Below are 15,260 nucleotides of genomic sequence, written 5' to 3'. Positions count from 1 at the left end.
TAGGAGGGAAGGACATGACAATCTGATTGTAGAATTTTATACTAAGGTGTTAATGACTACTTGTTTTTTTTAAAGGGTCTGAGGACCTCACAGAGGCCCCTTCTTAGTGTGATGTGGGGGTGGTGGTGTCGACTAAGCTAGGGGGATGCCATATATGCCAGTAGCCTGATTAAAGCCTACCTGTCTTCCCACACAGCCCCCTTCTCTGTTCTTTACAGATGTCCCAGGTCCTTGACTCTCCCCTCCTCACTCCCGTTTTGACCCCCCCATGTTCTCATTCTTTCCTTTCCTTCACTTAGCCACAGTGAGAACCAGTCCCCCATCTTGTCTCTGGCACCCTGCCTGGGAAGCGACTTCTGGCATTTGCCCTCTGCCCCAAGGACCAGTAAGAGATGTCTCATCTCTGGTCCATGGTACCAATCAGCTGCATCCAACATGTCCAGCCTCCCCTGCTGGACCTCTGTGGAGTAGAGGGACAGAGCAGGAAGTGATAAAGACCGTGGGGTCCTTTGGGAGTCAGGAAGACTCCCCTCCTCCCAACTGAACCCTCCTTCTGAGGGAAAGGCAGAGGCCCCTCTTGGTAGTACAGAGTGAGCCCCACGGGTAGGCCGCTCTTCTCCCTGAAGCCAGGAACCCGCATCATCTCCTTGGTGCTTGTCCTGGAGTCCTGGCAAATTCACACACTGTGCCCTGGCTTTCCCAAACGGAGAGGTCAGCCACAAAAAAAAAAAAAAAAAAAAAAAAAAAAAAAAAAAAAAGCCATGGGTGAGAGATCGGGGAGGCCATTCCTCTGGCTCCCACATATGGGTTTATTATTCCCAAACTGCAGCACTGGGGTCAGCCGTGCTGGCCTCTGCCTGCAACTGTGGCCGCCTATCTCCACTCCAGCAGCTTCCTTCCACCTAATGACTGCTGGCCACCTGCACAGGGAGATAGATGGCTGCTGTCACCCCAGCAGGTGTGCAATGCAGAGACACAGACGGTGGGCCACAAGGGCAAAGGTGGCCATTGCAGATGGGTTGGGAGCTGGTTTGGGGCTTCGGGAAGGACGGAGGCTCCAGATTGCAGCCTTTTGTGAAAGGCAGTCGCCATTCCGGCCTCCTTCCCTTTTTCCTCTTCCCCTCTGTCCTGGAAGCCAGCCACCTTTCCCTGTCAGGACCATCGAACTGGTGGTGCCTGGGCACCATGGGCTGTCCCTGCCTCCAGGGATGAGAGGGGAGGCTTCCCGGTGTCATGTGACCCAAGTGCTGGCTCTGGATTTCTGTCTTTATCCTGATGTCATCATTATGGCCTCCACACTGGCTGTTACCAGGAGAGGAGGAGGAAGAGGAAGAGAAAGAAGAGGGGGGGAGGAGGAGGAGGAGGAAAAAGAAGAGGAGGAGGAGGAAAATGGGGGTGGGGTGGGAGTGGGAGGGGAAGGAGGAGGAAGAGGAAGAGGAGGAGGGGTCATTGACTCCCATGGGGCACTGTGGTGGGAGAAACTCCCTCTCACTGAGCTGTGGAACTTGAGTGACTTACCCGTTCAGCTTGTCTGGGACCAAGTGGGTTCCGGGGGGTGGGACTTTGAGTTTTAAAACTATGAAGTTCCTGGCAAGCTGAGATGAGTCAGGTACCCTGCGTGGAAAGCCATGGGTGGATGGGGCTGGAGGCAGTGCCCTGCTACCCTGGAAAGAAAGTGCCTGCTTTCCCTGCTCCCCGGACCCTCTCCAAGAATGCAGCTTTTCGGTCACCTGGCCATGTGAACTATGGCTTCCTGGGGGATGAGGTCTTGCCTTCATCTGCCTCCATACCTGTTGTGTCTCTGGTGAACTCCATTTTCTAAGAACTGGTGCACTGGGAACCTTGGCTGTGCCCTGAGAATGAGATTGGCCCGTTTCACTGGCACCTTCCTATCCCTGGGTGGTGGCCCAGAGCATGTCTCTGAGAACCTAAGGTTCAAACCAGAGAAGCAGATGCATTGTCAAAGCCAAGGGTAAGGGTGGGAAGTGAGGGAGTCAAGAACTTCTGAGAACATGAGACAAAGCCAGGGTCAGGGCTGTGTTTGAGACACCTGTTGATGACAGTTTGTAAAAGTCACCATCACATCCCCAAAACATCAGAGTGTCTATGGCAGAGGTGCCAGTACGAAGGGAAGGGAGGAGCTGGGTGAGTGATGCCTCTGACCCTGACTTTGCAGAGGATGCAGCAGGGTGGCTGGGCTGGGCTCTGGGAGGTGGTCGGCTCAGGTGGCCTGACGTGGCCTTTGTCCCTAAGAATCAGCTTCCTGCACACCTGAAGCTGGAATGAAGATTTCCACCTCCCTGGCCTGGAACCCTTCTGCACTTGCCCTCTGCTGGCTGTTCTGGATGACTCAGCCCCTCTGCCCACCCCTGAATTAGCCTGCCTGGTCATTCCATCACAGGTAACACGGAGAAGAAAGCCCGAGACCTCAGGCGGAGATGTTACCAGGCACACAAATGAGCTTCAACTTTAGTCATTTAAAAAACAAAAAAACAAAAAAACAAAAACCAAAAGAGCAGATTTCCGGTTTGCCTCTGCAAAGAGGAAGTTCTCTTTAACTTCTCAAATCTTTCAGGCCCCAGTGCTGACTGTTCTTCCTCTTAGGCACCTGCAGCCTCAGCCCCGGCTGGAAGTGTCCCTTTATGCAGTCAGCACCAACCACGTTCAACTTCTTAATAGCTGATTCCAGCCAACCTTCTCCTCTCCCCATTTCCAACCCCAAGAATGTTGCAGAGATTAATTAGAAAGAAGCTATCTGCAAGAAGGCAACCGCATGACAAGTCTCTTGAGAATGGGGCCCCTGTCTAATTCAGCTACTCATTCTATAAATACATATTGAATGTGCCGGGCACTCTTCCAGGGAAGAGAGTAGAGCGGTTATGGGCACAAGGCTCTGGAGCAAGACTGCCTGGGTTCTTCCCTCGGCTCCACCAGTTACAAGTCGTATGACCTTGGATAAGTTAATTAACCTCCCCAAGTCCTAGGTGTAATAATATTGCCTACCTCATCAGGTTTTAAGGATTAAAAGATATATGCACATTTCTGAGAACAAGGGATGAAAACATATCTCTGCACAAAACTTGTACACAAATGTTCCTAACAGGCAAAAAGTAGAAACAACGTAAATGTCCATCAACCAATGAATGGATAGAATCTGGTACATCTGTACAGTAGATTATTCAATAAAAAGCAATGAAGTACTGACCCCTGCTCCAATGAGACTGAGCCTTGAGAACATTATGCTGAGTGACAGAAGCCAGTATTATATGGAAGCACCACATATTATAGGATTCCATTTATATGAAATGTTCAGAAAAGGGAAACCTATAGAGGCTGAGAGGAGATAAGCAGTCGCCTGGGCAGGAGGAGGAGGGGAGAATACAGAGTGATTGTTAGTGGGTACAGGGTTTTATTTTGGGGGTAATGGAAATGTTCTAAAATTGACCATGGTGATGGTTGCACAACTCTGTGAATATGCCAACAGCCACCGAATTGCATTTAAATGGGCGAATTGTGTGGTATGTGAGTCACATCTCCATGAAGCTGTTTTTCAAATGTCTTCGAACAATGGCTGGCACATATTAAGCACTATGCATTAGCTAGTGTTATCTGGCGCTAGGAAAATAGGAATGAAAAAGATGAGCAGATTCTCTGCTCCATCCAGCTTGTGCTCCTAGAACTCACTTCTCTAGCTCATGCATTGTCAAACGCAGGGCTGGCACACAACCGATGTTTGCTATCATTAGCCTGTGTGTGCCCTGTAAAGTGTGGCCATCTTGCTTTCTGTGAAGGTGTGACTTCTTTTTTTTTTTTTTAAGTTTGTTTCTTTATTTTGAGAGACAGAGAGAGAGAGCATCCATGGGGTAGGGGCAGAGAGAGAGTGGGAGGGAGAATTCCAAGCAGGCTCCACGCTGACATAGCACAGAGCCTGTCATGGGGCTCAAACTCAGGAACCACAATCATCACCACAACTGAAATCAAGAGTCAGATGCTTAACTGACTGAGCCACCCAGGCACCCCGCAGGTGTGACTTTTGATGTCTGGCTAGCGCTATCTGCCCATCCCTTCTTGTCCCTTAACAAAGCTCACCCTCTCATGGACCACAGGACTGACCCACCGGTTCTGCTTCTGAATTTTCTCAACTCCTGACCTGGCTTTGTCCTCTTCTGTAAAGCAAGCGGGAACTCAGTGTCTCCTACAGCCTTTGCTATTCAACATGCGGCTTCAGGACCAGCGGTGTCTGCAACACTATGGAACTTGTAAGAAATGCACAAAATCCCGGGCACTGCCCCTGAACTACTGAATCAGAACCTGTGTTTTGACAGGATCCCCAAGTGATTCATTTATAAATTGAAAGGTTGAGAAGAAACCCTTAAGCCCCTTCTTGGCTGTAAAGCTTTAGGATTCTGTGGGAAGGCATCTAGTAACAACAGCCAGAATACGTGGAGCCCTTACTCTGTGCCAGGGCCTCACACAAGTCCATCTCATTATCCACACAAGCTCAAAACTGGGGTAATCATGATGCTATCTTCCAGGAGAGCGAGCTGAGGCTGCCTCAGAAAAGCTGGGCCTCTCCGCTCAGGTCACCTAGCTAATTGGGGACAGAGCTGGATCCCAAATCGGGTGGGCCTGACTTCAACCATGCCGCGTTGCCTCAGGGGTCCAGGCGATGCTTCAGAGAGGAGTTGACATTAGAATTTTACATTGCCAGATGATGAGGAGTTTGCCAGGCAGTGAGTGGGAGACAGACGTTCCAGGGGAAAAAAAGAGTGAGGGCGGTGGTCCAGGGCTGGGAGAAAGTTTGGCAAGTCTAGAGAGTGGCCTGAAGTGTGGTTTTGATAAAATCAGTGATAATTTGGCAAGAGCTGGTTTCTGCTGAGCACAGCATGGGAGGAGGGGAAGATAGTCAGGTTACCTAAATTATCAGCAAGTTTAGATAAAAATCTAGTGACATTTTAATGTGTTTTCTGAAGGTGCTATTTACTGAGGTGAAATGTATTATACTGAGCAAGCATATGTTGTTCATTGTGCTAGAGAAAGATCATTCCTGTGGATTGAATTTGCCTTTTATAATTTACCTGGCATTACTTTAAAAAGGGTCAGCTTTGCCGTAGCCATGTAAAATATCCTGGGAGTTACGGACAGTTGGGAGTTATGGGAGTTACGAGTCTCTCCTCGGACAGAAGGACCATTACCAAGAAATGTTATACTTGCTAGAATTCTTCCCGCGTTTGTCGATCCACACATGGTTCTGAAGTTGTCCTCAAGGAGTCTCCACATCACTGGGCAAAGCATCACAGAGTCATAGCAGTGAGGCCACAAGTCATGTCCTAAGATTGTAGCCATGGTGAAAACCCTCAAAATCAAATCTCAGGAGCATTCATTGGAATGGACATTTTTAAGCTCATCTTTAAAGTTCTTGTTAGAGTCTATGCCCCAGTGACAAATCATTTGGTAAAAACAAAAGAAAGAAAAGGTAACACATTCTTCTCTTTAACTTGGATTTTCCTCTACTGAGGAAGTATCTAAATCAGTTAGGAAGTACTGAACTGCAAGGAACAGAAACCGCAAGGAAACATGGTCTAAATAGCAGAGATGTAGCAGGCGGCTCTGAGTTGGACAGCTCCAAGGGCTTGCTAAGAGATGGCTTCGCAATGATATCCTGGCCTTAAGCTCTTCCCTATACGTCTGTCTCAGAATATTGGTTTGTCCTCTTGTTGGCTTCCCTCACAATTCCAAGATGGTAACAGCAGTTCCAAAAATCTAGTAACATAAAAAAGGGAAGCATCACCTTATGGGTTTCTTTTAAAAAGGATTGAAGCCTTTCTAGAAAGCCCCTCACCAGACTTCTCACATTTCATTGGCCATAACTGTGTTATATGCTCTTTGCTATATCAATCACCAGCAAACTACAGTTGGCTGAGATCAGTGGATATTTGTCCCCTGGGGGTGCAGAGGAGCACTTGTCTGGGCTGGGCAAGGGTGAAGTCCTGAGAAAGAAAGAAAGAAAGAAAGAAAGAAAGAAAGAAAGAAAGAAAGAAAGAAAGAAAGAAAGAAAGAAAGCTCCACCAGTAGGAAAGAATACCAGAAGGCATGGTTTGGGGTAGGTAATCATTAGGATTTTCTATTAATTTCTTATTCATGGCAATGGAAAACTCTTGAAATTCTGAAATCAGGGGGTGTGATAGTCAATTATTGGTACAAAAGTGCTGTTTAACAACCACCACAGAATTCTGGATGCCTCAAAAAATAATCAACTGGGCTGCTGTCTCATCTGGACTGTGCTTGGCTGGGGTAGCTTCTCTGTATCTGACCCTCACCCTCCTCCTGTGGCCAGCAGACTAGGCATGTTCTTCTCGTGGAGGTGGCAGGGGTATGAGAGCCCAAGCCCCAGTGAGTAAGCCTGTTCAAGCCTCTACTTACCTCCTGTCTGCTAATGCCCTATTGGTCAAAGCAGGTCACAGGGCCAAGCTGGACCTCAAGGGGCTTGACCCATTTAGTGGGAGGTACTGCAGAATCAGACAGCTGAGGGCCTGGATACAGGAAGGGGACAAATGCAATCTATTATAGGGGGGACAAAATAGTAAGTCAAAATAAAAACAAAATATTAAGTCAAAAAGAAAACAAAGGGTGACTTTAAGTATTTTTGCTTTTAAACTGCACTTTAAAAATTCAAAGACCCTTTTTTTTTTTTTCAGAACATAAAGGAATTTGGAGATGTTCAGGTCAATAGAAACATTAAAACATTGGGACCCTGGGTGGCTCAGTCGGTTAAGCATCCGACTGTTGATTTCAGCTCAGGTCATGATCTCACAGTTTGTGAGTTCCAGCCCTGCCTCTGGCTCTGCACTGACAGCCTGGAGCCTGCTTAGGATTCCCTCTCTCTCCCTCTCTCTCTGCCCCTCCCCTGCTTGCGCGCTCTCTCTCTCTCAAAATGAGTAAACTTTTAAAAAACATTAATAAGCTGTGTGTGTGTGTGTGTAGATTGCAAAGAGTTTCAAAAAGCAGATTTTTCTAGCTCTGAACACCACCGTATCTGTGGTTGTATTAACACCATACATCAGAGTATTCATTTCCACCGGTAACTACACTCATTGCCCCATCCTTCTCTTAAAAAGCAATACCTATGGTCTATACTGAGGAAATAAGTGAAGACCATATAAGTGAGAAAAAACAAGGCTTTTACTGAGAGCAGAAACTCAAAAGCAGGCAGGGGAGTGGGGAAGGTTTATAGTGAGGGAAAAGGAGGATTTCAAGATTGTCCTGATGGGAGATTGTTGAGGAGGCTGGGGGTGGGTAACTGGAAATGGGACATTTTGTGTCATTGGTCCTGAGTTGGAAGCAGGGGCAAAAAATAGTGAAGCTGGCTGGCAGTGACAGTCCTAGCCTTTCTGATGGGACTGCTGCACAGGCAGGTTGCTGCAGAGGTTAAGGTCAGAGTTCTATCAGCCACGGTCTGGCCATTGTCTATTTGTGTATTAGTTTTCTAGGACTGATGAGACAGAAAGCCCCAGGGGCTCCTCAGCATGGTGGAAAGAGCCCTTCACTCTGGACTCCAAACTTTTCTGTCCCCCTCCAGACATCAGTGCCACCAGCACGCCCAGAGACACACACAGCTCTCACCTCACCAACCTGGCCACAGGGGCACCCCCACGGTCCCAGAATAGAGTGTGTGCCTCATGCCATGCCTGCTTTACATCTGTCCATCCAGGTCAGGCTCAAGAGTCCCACCCCTGCACCTCCCCATAGCTTTTCCCCTCTTTTCCCCCAGACAGAATGAATTGTTCCTGCCTTTGGGTCACGCAGACGATTTGAGTGAATATTTATTAAGATGAGGATTGATCACCTTGTGTGAAAAGGCATTTGTTACCAGTTTGTCTCCTCCCCTATGCTGTGAATACGTTGAAGGAAAGCTTTCAGCTTTCTCTGTGCCTAGTAAAGGGCTTTGCAGAGAGAAGGCTTACAACAAAGTCTTTTTGGGAAGACAACTGTCTTTCTGGGGGAGAGAAAAGGGCATAGTTCGAGTTGACAGATAAAATGCAAGACAGTTAAATTTGAATTTCAGAGAAACAATAATTTTTTAAATATAAGTATGTTCCAAATATTGCCTTATAAGCAGATCCAGAAATAACGTATGAGACATACTTATACTAAAAACAAAAAAAACAAAAAAAAACCCTACTCATTGTCTGTCAGAAACACAAATTCAATTGTGCCTACTGCATTCTTGTTTGCTAAATATAGCAACCCAGACCACAGGGTAACGCCTAGTGAAACTGCAAAATGGTTTGACCCTGAGGCCAAGAGGAAATCTCCCCAGTCCACTCTTCCCTTCTCTGTGAGGCCAGAACTCTGCCCCTGGAGTTGAGGAGGCTTTGCTGCTATTGTACCCACTGATAAAACCCCAAATGGCTGGCTCCTTCCCCAAAGATCAGAAACCAGGCTGCTCATTTCCGGGAAAATGCTTCGAAGATTCCTAGAGGAGAAGCAATGCGTGGAAATGGTAGTGGAAAGACAGGAGGAAGGAGCCTTAATGGTCCTTAATGGACAAGAAGTTAATTTTTTGAGCCATAGTCATTTCCTTCATGTTGGAAAACAGGAGTTAATTGTGAACACAGATGAGGAAGTGCTTCTTTGCATGGGGAAGTCTTCTGTGATGAAGCATGGTATCCAGAGGAGCTCTGCGTAGTCACGAGAGAGGAAAAGACAGATGCTGGTCCATGCTGTGCCCCAACTCTCCTTCTGGGCCCCACTTCATCCATAGAAATTGCAGGGAGGATGTGCGCGGCAGGTTGAGTGGTGACCCACAAAACCTGCCAGTGTGATCTTACTTGGCAAGGGGGTCTTTGCAGATGTAACTAAGGACTTTGAGATGAGAAGATCATCCTGAATTATCTGGGTAGGCCTCCAAATCCAGTGACAGATGTCCTGATAAAGAACACACAGAGGAAAAGAGAGACATACAGAGGAAAAGGCAAAGGCAGAGCCAGGTGACACGAACCCAGGAATGCTGACACCACCAGAAGGTAGGCAGAGTCACAGAGGATTCGCCCCGAGGCCTCCAGGGGCAGTGTGACCTTGATTTTGGACTTCTAGCCTCCAGAATTGTGAGAGACTAAGTGTCTGTTGTTTTAAGTCCTCAAGTTTGTGGTATTTGTTAAGATAGCTGCAGGAGTAGAGTCCTTAAAGCCCAGTGCCAGGCTGGGAGCGGGAGTTAAGGATGTCCCCCCAGGGGGCCACACATTGCCGCTAATACGAAGCCTCTCTTGGTTTCTTATGAGAAAATGGCCTACAATCCTACAGAGTTCCAATTTTATGTAAGACCAAGCCCTATTTACCAGATACTTTATACTAACTACTCAGTTGTCATAAACATTGAGTATAAGGCAATGTTTTAAATTGGGAGTAGTATGTGGAAAATCTCACTTGCACATTTTTAACATCAAATTTAATTAATGTGTATATGGGGAATCCACAGAAACATGAGATTCTCCTCATGTTTGTTTTTGACAAAGAACATCAGTGGTCTCTAAGTAGAGGGGCTCAACACCATCCACTGAGTTGTAGGAAAAATAGTAGAACTTTAGGTCCAAAAAATAAGAAAGCAGTTTCCCAGTTTTCATATGTTGAAACCCTAACCCCAATGTGACTATATTTGGAGATAAGGCCTTTAAAGAGGTGATAAAGGTTAAATGAGGTCATGACATGGGGTCATAATCTAACAGAATTGGTGGCCTTATAAGAAGAGAGAGAGGGGTGCCGGGTAGCTCAGTTGGTTGAGCATCCAGGTCATGATTTCCCAGTTCGTGAGTTCGAGCCCCACCTCGGGATCACTGCTGTCATCAGCCTGTCAGCACAGAGCCCACTTCAGATCCTATACCCCCCTCTTTGCCCCTCCTTCACTTGTACTCTCCACCCCCCCCAAAAAAAAGATAAAAAAAAAAAAGAAGATCAAGAGAGGGATCTCTTGTAAGCCCATATTGAGAAGGCGACCATGTGTAAGCCAGAAAGAGAGCTCTCACCAGAACCTGATCATGCTGGCACCCTGATGGCAGACTGCTGGCCTCTAGAACTTTAAGAAATAAATTTCTGTTGTTTAGGCCCCCAGTGTATGGTATTCTTACGGCAGTCTGAGGTGACTGATACAGGGATATGCTATCAAAAACATTTGGGGACCCCTGAAGTACATAATATCGTTCTTATATATTCCTTCTCTAATTCTTACCAAATTATTTTCCTGGAAAGTGCAAATGGCTCAGAGAGGTTGACTGTGGCAGCAGCGATGGCTCCAATTTGTCCTTGCTTTCCTGTGGGTGGTCTCCTCCTATACAGATTTTGGCCTTGGCCTTGTGACTTGCTTTGGCCAATACAACAATAGGTATTATATCATAAGCAGAGGCTTGGAAATTGCTTGTGAGTTGTAGGTTGCTCCCTCTCTTACTGTGTGACCTTCTAGCACTTAGTGAACAAAGCTACCATAGTCTCGAGTGGCTGAGAGACCATGAGGAGAGTGACTACAGACATCCCCTCTGAGGCCTGGGGCCTGTGTGTGGGACCACCCTGGACCACCAAGCTCTAACCAGCTGGCCCTGAGTAGAAGAACTTCCCAGACAACCCACAGAGTCATGAAAAAGTTGAAAGGTTTGTCATTGGAAGTCTCTAAGTTTTGGGGTGGTTTGTTTACATGGCAGAAGCCAAGTGATACATGGGGTAGGCAGATTATAGGGTCTTTCACCCAGTTTAGATGAGTTGCAGCCCAAAATATGGATGGTCACCATATGAGATGATTTTCTTTTTCTTTTTTTAAATCTTTATTTATTGAGAGAGAGAGACAGCATGTGAGCAGGGGAGGAGCAGAGAGAGAGAGAGAGAGACAGAATGCAAAGTAGGCTCCAGGCTCTGAGCTGTCAGCAGCTCGAGCTCACAAACTGTGGGGCTCGAACTCACAAACTGTGAGATCATGACCTGAGCTGAAGTGGGACGCTCAACCCACTGAGCCACCCAGGCGCCCTGAGATGATTTTCAAAAGTCTTTCCAGCTTTGTTATTTGTCTTTGCACATATTAGCACATATCAGATGCTCAAAGACAGTTGTTGAGTGAAGAAGATGGGTCATAGCAAACACACATCAAACATTCCCTACATATGCTTACATGGATTATTTTGCTTAATCCTTCCCCCCAAATATGCAGTAGGTACTACGATTACCATGCCCATTTGAAGATGGAGCAACCAAGGCTTAGGGAGGTTAAGTAACTTGCCCAAGACCAGACAACTGAAGGCAGCCGAATTGGGATCTGATCTCCCGTATCTCTGCCTTCACAGTACCCACGTAGGTCCTAGGCGACACCACAAATTCTAAACTGCCCATCCTTCTGTACTGGATGAATTCCGACGGAAGCTGGAAACAGAATTATGTTGCATTTGGTACACACATCCTGCTTCTGCAGCCGTACAGTGGTGGATGGGGTCTGATCGTCTTAGTTCTCATGATGGTACTTCTGTGGGCCTGGTGGCCTGTGCCTGATTGAGAAGAGGTCACCCATGGAGGTTGTTAGGAGTAAGTGACATACAGCACAGGAGCTAGCAGCTTCTGGTGCCACTACCTGGGAGGAGAGCCAGGGTGCCCTTGCAGCTCGGGCTCACTGAGAACTAAGTGATGCCAACTGCCTTCCCTGGGACCCAGGTGGTGCCCATTATGCAGAGATAGAGCCAACTCCGTGGAAGGTCAGTGCCAGGCAGAAAGAACAGCTTTCTCTACTGGAGGTCTGTGTGAGGCCTTCGGTCTGTCCATCCTCCTGCCTTCATTCTTGGACAGAAAACCACAGATTGAGTCACCCTGGTCAGAGCTGTGTACAAGCTGCTGGTGGGGGTGCTTGGGCTTTGTTAGAGGCAGTTTTCCCTTTGAGGGGAGAGGGTCTGGCAGCTTCTGGGCAAGGGCTATAAGAGTATAAGAGTGGTGAGAGTTTTACATGAGGTTGTTCTTTTAGTCCTTAGAGGGGGTGCTTTCCTGGTTCCCTGTGCCTCTCCACCCTGTTATTCTCCATTATGGTAAACTGTTTACTGTGATTATTTTGTTTGCTTATTCACTTGCTTAAAAACTTTTTTTAATGTTTTATTTATTTTTGAGAGAGAGAGAGCGCGAGCAGGCCAGGAGCAGAGAGAGAGAGGGAGACACAGAATCTGAAGCAGGCTCCAGGCTCTGCGTTGTCAGCACAGAACCCTACGCAAGGCTTGAACTCATGAACTGTGAGATCATGAGCTGAGCCAAAGTTGGACGCTTAACCGACTGAGCCACCCAGGAGCCCCTTCACTTGCATTTTTCTCCTCTCTTCCCCATTGGACATGTATCTCCATGAAGGTAGAGACCTTGTCTTTTTCTTTATGGCATCCCCAGCATAATGTCATGTACATTTAGTTGCACAATAAAAATGTGTTTAGTGAACTCCGCAAGGCAGACATTATTAATCTTACGTAATAAAACAGAAAACTAAAGGTCAGAATTGTTGGGTAACTTGCTTAAGATAACACAAGTAGTGAATCATGGGAACCAAATTCTAACCTGGGTTCTACTGACTTTGAAGCCTGTGAAGTTTCTCTAAAACACGAGGCAGGTACCACAGGTGGTGAGAGACGATAGTGCACAAATGCATTTAAATAATATTGAATCATGATGCAAAAGTCATTTCCTTTCCACTTATCCTTCAGTCCTGATTATCTCAAAAAAATTATTTTTTCTAAAAAAAAAAGTAGGACTCAAGCTTAGAGCAAGACTGTCAGCATGAAGTTTGGCTGTGAGAGGTGGAAGGTTTGAAAAGATTGGATGAACAAGGTAAGGTATGTTTCTCTTTCATGTAAATGAAGCATAGGCAAATAGCCCAGAGTTGGAAAGGCAGTTCTGTGATAGTCAGGAACCCAGACTTCTTCCACTCTGTTGTTCTGGTACCTTGGTCATGTAGAGTATACTTTATAACCCAAGATAGTTGCTGCAGCCCCAGCCATTGTGTCCACCTTCTAGCCATCGGGAGAAAGGGAAGACCCTGCCACTTTCATTAAGGGCCACTTCCCAGAAGTCATGTGTAACAGTTCACTTTATATTCCTTGGCCCACCAGAGAATTTTATTTCCACTGCTGTGTTAGCAGCCTGGCTTTCACAAGGTTCCTGGGCTCATTGCATTTGGCAGAGCCTCCAAGACTGGAAGCTTTGATCAGAAAATCAAGAAGTGCTCGAATGTGGGACGGGCTGTAAAGTAGGACTTGCCTTATGGCTCTGGGCCCAAGGCTGATGAGGACAGGGAGTCAGTCTGCATGGGGCTGTGCGAGGGAGGGCTGTGTGAGGCACTTTCCTTTCCTCCCCAGGGTGCGGGGTGGAGGGAGGGAGGGGATGCTCCTTTGTGTTGCTCCTCTCATTGCCCTACTGAACCCAACAAAGGGGAAAGGTTGCGAAAGAATCCTTTCGCACTAGGGTGCCCGCAGGAGGGGGAGCCTGGCACTCCATCCTGATCAGATAGCTCTCAGGCCCTGGACATGCTGGTCTCCAGATGGGCCTCACTGAGCAGGGAAAGAGAGGGCTGGAGAGAGATGGAAGGGTGAAGGCGGACCCTACTGATGTGTGCTCTGAACACCCACGTGTGTGAGTTTCTCAGGAGTCCAGGGGACATGGTGGGAGGTGGCTGCCGCCGGGCAAAAGAACCCAAGCAGCAAGAGGCTGTGGGTATCAATGCCAGAGGGGGCAGCTTGAGGTGTGTGGTAGAGTGGAACCAGATTGCTCACTCGGGGAACTGGCGAGCGGAAGACACCTTGGAATCGGGAGAACTCCTGCCTGCACCCACACGTGCTAGTGTCTACAAGCCACCCCCAGGGAGGATCAGCCAGGCGAGTGGAGAGGACTGCAATGTGCCAGCCACACCAGGAGACCTCTGTCCTCTCCCCTGAGTTGCTGAGTCCCAGCCCCCAACCCCAGACAAGCTGGAGAAGGGAAGGATTTTCTCAAAGGCAAAGCAAGCCTCCCCTTCACTCCTAAGTATGAGGAGGAGGGAAAAGCAGACTGCCTTGTTCTCACTCTAGTCCCTAGACCCCGAGCCCAGTTGTGATGGGGAAGAGGTGACCTTGGAATCAGACAGGAAATTAGCATGCTAAACCAGACTGGGCTGTTTTAATAAGCTCTGCAATATGCCCAAGATCCTGGGGAAGGGTACTCCACAGAGGCTGATTGATTCTTTTACTCACCATACGCACTTACCACCCATTGACATTGTGCTAGCCACTGTCAGATGCATAGGTCCCTGCACTTGTCCAGTGGCGAGGGAGACAGATGATGGAAAATAAACTCACGCTCCTGCGGTGGGCTACAGAGGACTGGGAAGGAGATGGAGGGAGGTAGTTACCTTTCTGAGGAGGGGATCTTGAGCAAGGGCTCAAATGAGCAAGGGAGGGGCTTGTGGGACTGTGGGGGCTAAGATCTGAGTTTTCTCCCAATTTCCTACTGGAGGAGGCCTAGCCAGCCTGCTGGGGTCTCCCCGTGCACCATGCATGTCAAAGCTGGTGATGATTAGGATCTCAGATTCCCAAATCCAACCCTGGGATTTTGATCCGGTTGTATGGGAGATGGGCCAGAACCTTTCCAAAGGTTTATCTGATTCTGATCATCTCAAGATCTGAGAACCAGACAGCTCAATGATCCCATTTGCTACTCACCATGCACCTGCTGACTTGAAAAGGGAGCTGGAACCATTAAGAATTGAGAGCTTTCACTGTGTATCAGGAATGCTGCTAAGCACTTTGCATTATCTTTAATATGTATATATGTATAATATTTGCGAGACCACTGAAGTAGGTACTATTATTCTACCCATTTTGTAGATGAGGAAACCGAGGCTCAGAGATGTTAAGTCACTTGCTTGAGATCACAAGATGGCATGTGGGAGTGCGAGGTTCTGACCCTGGCATGAAACTATGGCTGTGCCTTCACCCTTCAGAGATGAGGTAAACACTCACCATGACAGCAACCAGCCACACAAGGCAGTAATTTCAAGTGACACATAGGAGTGGACCAAGCACAGCTTAAGATTTCGGAGGTGACAAAGAAGGCAGTGAGGTCTTGGGGCGCCTGGGTGACTCAGTTGGTTAAGCTGCCGACTTTGGCTCAGGTCATGATCTCACGGTTTGTGAATTCGAGCCCCACATCGGGCTCTGGGCTGACAGCTCAGAGCCTGGAGCCTGCTTCCGTTTCTGTGTCTCACTCTCTCTCTGCCTCTCCCC

Source organism: Prionailurus viverrinus, chromosome D2, assembly GCF_022837055.1.
Source record: "Prionailurus viverrinus isolate Anna chromosome D2, UM_Priviv_1.0, whole genome shotgun sequence".
NCBI lineage: Eukaryota > Metazoa > Chordata > Mammalia > Carnivora > Felidae > Prionailurus > Prionailurus viverrinus.
This window is presented reverse-complemented; position numbering follows the sequence as displayed.